The 6,730-nt window shown below is 44.7% G+C and overlaps 1 long non-coding RNA gene across 1 annotated transcript; it reads left to right on the top strand.

The window, feature by feature from the left end:
* The first annotated feature begins 601 nt into the window (after positions 1–601).
* LOC116083713 lies at positions 602–6,318 on the top strand. Its single transcript, XR_004115886.1, has 2 exons — positions 602–735; positions 5,973–6,318. It is a non-coding gene; the product is annotated as an uncharacterized LOC116083713 (long non-coding RNA).
* Positions 6,319–6,730: the final 412 nt, after the last annotated feature.

Raw genomic sequence — 6,730 nt, 5'->3', positions numbered from 1 at the left:
CCACCTACTGTCCTTCTTGAAAACTACACCTTCTTGGACACTGTTCCTGGGCGAGGCAAAACCAAACCAAACCAAACCAAACCGAACAACCAAACAAACAAAGCCTCTGGGCCTTAGATGGCATGCACTAAAGTAGTTAAGTGGGCGAACAGGAAATATGATTTCCAAAAGTTATTTAACGGCTTTTGGGTATTTAAATGGGTGCTTGATCAGATGGGTTATGCACATTATTAGTAATGTGCTTTCTACTGATACTTTATAGAACATCCTCATTTTCATGGAGACTGAAGTGTTCAGTGGTGAAATGTCAGTGACTCTCAGTTTCTCTTCTCCAGTTCTCACTGTGGTCTGTCATTTTCACTTCACATATCTGAAATTTGTGCACAATTTTGAAGGAGAGCTAAGAATGTCAAGGCAATGATGTGCTCTACTCAGAGTTACCAGATGAGATAGCAAAAGAAGAAAATTTTATGAATGAAGGTAACTCTCAGAAATCCACCGGGGAAAGACTGGCTCAATGGTGGAGCCGGAATCTCTCCCTCTAAAATCTATTCTCACGTGCCATAACTGTCAGCGTGTGGCTCAGAAGCCGTCTGCCAGCCTGGTGCTGCGCATCTGTGGTGCTGTTTGCTGTTAGAGAGCACACACAGTGACAGCTCGAGACCAGGAGATGGATTTGGAGGAGCACGGGGACCCACGACTCTTCCCTCTGCTGGCCAGCACAGGATTCACAGAGTGAGCTCCACACCTGCAGTGCACACTGTGGTTCACTTCACCGCTGGGGTGTCAGAACACCACTCGGGGGAGACAAAAACGCAGAAACGCTAAGCTACATTTCCCTTTTCCCCGTTTGGGTTCCAGGCTCACAGGATACCGACGTGCAGCTCAGGGGAGACAAAACGCAGCCTAGGATAGGGGCCTCAGCTCATGTTTCTCCGGGTGAGAAAACCTGTGGGACGGAGGCCGTGGTTCTCAAACTCCTGGGCAATGCTGCTGGGACTCGAGGAGGAGTTGAGAATGGGGGCCTTTGGGCCTGAGATGAGCCTGGAACGGGGCAGGGGTGTGGGGGAATTCCAGCTTAGCTCAGGGTGAGTGCCAGGAGTGCACAGAGGCTTCTGCAGGAGACTTAGGCATAGCTCTGATGGCCTCTCCCCATGGCCATCTTTGATGAGACAGTCCTTGCTTGTCCAAACTGTTTATTCATGGCGGAGATGGGTGCATAGGACTTACTCAGGGTAGACCAGAGATTAAACACCTTTTGCAGGAAGGAATGCCCAGGAAGGGAAGCTTGTAGACTAAACCCTTGGGGCCCATCTAGATACCTCATTAGCATGGAGAACTCTGTGTTTCTATACTACTGTGACTAGTTGTCATGGTCCCCTTAGTGCAGCTCCGTGGTCACATGCTCCAGGACAGGAACTTGGTCTGGAGCTAGTGAACTCCTGCCTTTCTCAATTAAGAGTTCAGGGTTCTGGCCGGGCGGTGGTGGCGCATGCCTTTAATCCCAGCACTTGGGAGGCAGAAGCAGGTGGATTTCTGAATTCGAGGCTAGCGTGGTCTACAGAGTGAGTTCCAGGACAGCCAGGGATATACAGAGAAAACCTGTCTCCAAAAACAAACAAACAAACAAACAAACAAAAAAAAAAAGAGTTCAAGGTTCTGAACTTTTGCTACTATCTTACCATTTCTTCTGTGATGGCATGATCCACTTCTCCATAGCACACCAGGTCAGAATTCTGGGAAATGTCCTGACTGTCCTCAGTACATTCAGATTCCTGTATGTCTTGGGACCTAGGCACTTGTTTCTGAGTACATTTCCTAGAGCATTAATCAGACAGGAGAAACAAAGCATTAATAGTGCATCAGCAACAGTGGTTGCTGATGGTCATTTGGGACAGGACTAAATTACTATCTCCGAAGGACAGGAAACAGAGGCTATGAACAGTTAAGAGCATTGGCTGCTTTTCCAGAGGTCCTGAGTTCAATTCCCAGAAACCACATGGTGGCTCACAACCATCTGTAAGGGGATCTGATGCTCTCTTTTAGACTGCAGATATATATACAGCAGAGCACTTTAAAAAAAAATTTATATACATGTGTGTATATATACACACATATATATGTATATAGGTATATATGTGTGTGTGTATAAACATACACATATATATGTATGTGTATATATATGTGTGTGTATATGGGGTTTTTTTTTGTTTTGTTTGTTTGCTTGTTTGTTTTTTGGTTTTTTGAGACAGGGTTTCTCTTTATAACCCTGGCTGGCCTGGAACTCACTCTGCAGTCCAGGCTGGCCTCGAACTCAGAAATCTGCCTGCCTCTGCCTCCTAAGTGCTGGGATTAAAGGTGTGCATCACCACTGCCCGTCTATATATATAGTTTTTAAAAGGTGAGGGAATAAAATGCTGTCAGATACTGTGAAATACCGTGCAGAGCACAATAACTAGGATTTGAACAATCGATGGTGATAAGTGGGTGTCTCTAAGGGGCAGAAAACAGGAGTGGTGAAAAGGGCCTGGGGCAAACAAGGTAGAAAAAAAACCTCTTCATCAAAGAGTCCTTTAACGAACTGATTTCCTCTCCTCCAGAATGGGGAATACTTTGCTGCCCCAGGTATTTCCCCAGACTCTCACTGAGAGTGTCCTGAGCAGCCATTAGGAAATCCCTGAAGAATGTGGTCTTCTGCACACTAACGCTTTACTCTCCCCTGTGCACACTCCGACTGGTGAGCTCTTTGGTTATGCTTCAGCCCATCATCCTTTGCATCTGACACAGAGTTTGGCAAACAGCAAGGGAATTTGTTTGTTTTTGTCATATTAATCACACATTTAGTTGATACGTTATGATGGGCTTGATAAAATTTCACGCATGTAGACTTGAGTGCAGCTTTACGTTTGTGATTCATCTTTTTTTTGCAGTGGAAGCCACTAATAGTAAAGCTTGAGCTTGGGGGGACTGGAGAGATGGCACCACGGTTAGGAACATTTGCTGGTCTTCCAGAGAACCTGGGTTCACTTCCCAGCACCTACAAGGTGTCTCACAATGCCAGTAGCCCTGGAACTAATGCCTCTGGCCTCCGCGGGCACCTGCACTTGCATGTGCACTGTTGCATGCTGACACACACACCTACACATACTTAAAAGCAAACAAATAAAGCCCCTCCTGCTCGGAATGGAGCTTGGCAGTAGAGTGCTTGTCTAGCATATAATATAAAAACCTAGGTTCAACCTCTAGGAACACTCAAACAAGCAAAAGACTTTAAAGCAAAAGTCGCTAATTAATATTACAAACTGAAACATAAGTGACTTTTAGCAATATGCAAAATCACTGGTAGTCTAAAACCCCCAAACAGAACTGTCATTTTCCACAGATATATAAAAACATCTCATGCTTTCCGGGGGTTTCAAGTTACCCCTTTAAAACAGTCTTGTTTTGCCTTCATGGTCCTTCTCCAATAATCAGAACAGACTTTTTCCCCTAAGAGATTTATTTTTCAGGTGCATTATGAGTACAAAAAAATACACCCAGCAATTATGCAGCATAATTGTGTCATAACAATGTGATTGCACCTCATGCAGATTTGGATGGAGCTTTCAAACACTTGGGGATGTGTTCCCTGGGGACTTCTGTTAGAAACAACAAAAGCTCAGCTGGGTGTGGAAGCAAATCTGCACCACAACTCTGAGACTGAAGGAAAAGATTCTCCAGCTTGTGGCCAGCCTGGGCTACGTATAGGGGTGGGGAGAGAGACAGAGACAGAGAGAGACAAAGAGACAGAGATGAGAGATGATAGATAGATACATAGATAGGTGATAGACAGACAGATAGCTGACAGCTAGAAGATAGAATATAAATGAGAGACATCATGCTTGAGGCAGCTGGTCACACTGCATCCACAGTTGGGGACCAGAGTGTGATGAATGCCACTGCTCAGCTCCTCCTCTCCCTTTAGTTTACTTGGTGTGACTGTCATTCTTGGTTGTCAACCTGACTACTTTGGAATGAACTAAAATCCAAGTGTGGAGACCAGCTGAGATATTCAGTCTCCTGGATTCTTGAACTTTCCATTGGTAGACAGCCATTGTTGGACCACAGCCTGTAAGCCATTCTAACAAACCCCATGCATGAGCATTTTGCCAGTTCTCTCCCCCCAGAGAATCTGACTAGATATAGAGTCAGGGACCCCAATCCATGGAAAGATACCACTTACATTTAGAGTGGTGGCATGCACCTTTAATCTCAGCACTTGGAAGGTAGAAGCAGGAGGATCTCAGTGAATTTGAGGCCATCATGCTCTACATAGTGAATTTCAGGCTAGCCAGAGCTGCATAGTGAGACCCTGTCTAAAGACAAACACACACACACACACACACACACACACACACACACACACACATACCAAGACTGGGTGAGATTTTTGCATCTTAATTAAGTTAATCTAGAAAGTTCTTCATCTACGTGCTCAGAAGTTTAACTCCGCAGTGACGCCATCAGGATCAGCAGCACACCCTTACACCAGTGAGCAACACTGATACCTTCTTGGTTCACTAGCCCTCACTCCATCTTCTGATGCATGTTTTCATTTGCTATGACAATCTGTGGATATTTTCCACCTTTCTCTTGCCATAAAGGAATCAATGGGCTTATTTATTTTTCTAGTAATTTTAGAATGGAAACTATACAACAATCTGATATAACTATCTATAGATGCCATTCCACAGTGTATGACTGTCACTGGGAAGCCTTCTTTAATTAATTGTTAAATTAATAATGCATTAATACTGTATTCAGTGTCAGCTTGATCTGCTCCCCCATGCTGTCCTCTGTCCACCGCACACAGGCTGTGACATTCTCTACTCACAAACGTACACACACACAATAAACACATTTGTTCTTTAAAAAAAAAAAAACAAACAGCATTGAAATCCTATACATTATATACAAGCATTTCCTGATAAGAATTTGCAAGAAGCCAGGCAGTGGTGGCACACACCTTTAATCCCAGCGCTTGGGAGGCAGAGACAGGCAGACTTCTGAGTAAAGGAGTTGAGGCTGGAGAGATGGCTCAGTGATTAAGAGCACTGACTGCTCTTTCAGAGGTCCTGAGTTCAATTCCCAGCAACCACATGGTAGCTCTCAACCAGCTGTAATGGGATCCGATGCCCTCTTCTGGTGTGTCTGAAGACAGCTATAGCGTACTCACATGCATGAAATAAGTAATTTTTTTTTAAGAGAGAGTAAAGAGTCAGGAGAAAGTCACAGAGAGAACATTTTCCTGGGTTTTCACTTCCCCCTGGATCTCCCCAATAAAAGAACATCAGCTGTTTGAAGAATGCCTGCTCCAATGGGGCATCCTAGCTGCAGCACCACTGATTTTTTTTTTAAAGAGACAATTGTGGGCTAGAGAGATGGCTCAGTGGTTAAGAGCACTGGCTGCTCTTCCTAGAGGTCCTGAGTTCAATCCCCAGCTACCACATGGTAGCTATCAGCAATCTGCAATGGGATCTGATGCCTTCTTCTGACATGCAGGTGTACATTCATATAGAACACTCATATACATAAATACATCAATCAGTCAATCTTTAAAGAGACAATTGTTTGAGTTCAACTTTGCGTGCCTCAGGATACCTAGCAGCATCCTTAACCTTTACCAGTGATGTGCCAGCCCAGCTCTGTCCCCAGTTGTGATAAGAAAGAAAGGGAGGGAAGGAGGAGAAAAGAAAATATTCAAATATTACCAATGCCCCCAGGGTGGGGGATGGGGTGTCAAAATGTCTCCGGTTAATGCTCACTGGCTCTGCCTTCCTGACTTTGGTCACATCCCAGAACCCTACCAGCCACTCTAAATGCTGGGGGTTAGGTTTCTGTAATAGTTAGCCTTGATTATCACTTTGATCAAATCTAGAGTCAACTAAAACACAACCTACCGGGCACTCCATTGAGGGATTTTTTTTGATCAGATTCTTTAAGCAGGAAGTCCCACCCTCTGGTGAAGGTCCCGCCCAGGTGGAAGGACCTGGAAAAGGGAAACTGCTCTTTGCCACTCACCTTCACTCCTTCTGGCAAGATCATCTATCCTGTTGCTGTGATGTTCCTTCGTAGAGACTAGAACCAGCGTCCTTGAGAATTCCAGCATAGACTGAAGATCAGCAGCACGTCACAAACCCTCCAGAGCTTCTGTGCCCCATTGGGACTGCTGAGCCATCCAGCCTCTACCAGATTCTCAAACTCTCCTGGGTGAAACATCCACCGTTGGATTACTACGTATCTTGTAAACCAGGCTAATAAATCATCTTTTCAAAGGCATATTCATTCTATCTGGTCTGCTCCTTTAGAGTTTTCCATATGCAGATTTGGGGGAAGCAATCCAGACACTTACACTATAGAGAAATGATATAAAACTGAGGATTCCAATAACCTGACCCAAAGAGCTAGCAGCAGGCACTTTGATCTGCACTGACACAATTTATCCCAACAAATCCTTCCCATCTTACAGGTGGGGAAACAAACTTCAGTGACTCTTTGGTAAGCTGCAGCTTTTCAATGACAATGAACAGAAATTCAGTGTCATTTCCAAACAGCTGCACTCTCTCACTGCAGGGAGCACAGAACTGTTCCATCTACCTCCATGGTCAGGGATCGATTACTGTCAGTTGAATAAGCCAAAGGACAAGTATCATCCTGTATTTGGCTTTCAGGTTGCCACAGGGCAAGTGAA

This window comes from Mastomys coucha, unplaced genomic scaffold (genome assembly GCF_008632895.1).
Source record: "Mastomys coucha isolate ucsf_1 unplaced genomic scaffold, UCSF_Mcou_1 pScaffold8, whole genome shotgun sequence".
Lineage (NCBI taxonomy): Eukaryota > Metazoa > Chordata > Mammalia > Rodentia > Muridae > Mastomys > Mastomys coucha.
Note: the sequence above shows the minus strand (reverse complement) of the source record. Positions and strands in the feature narration are given on the sequence as shown.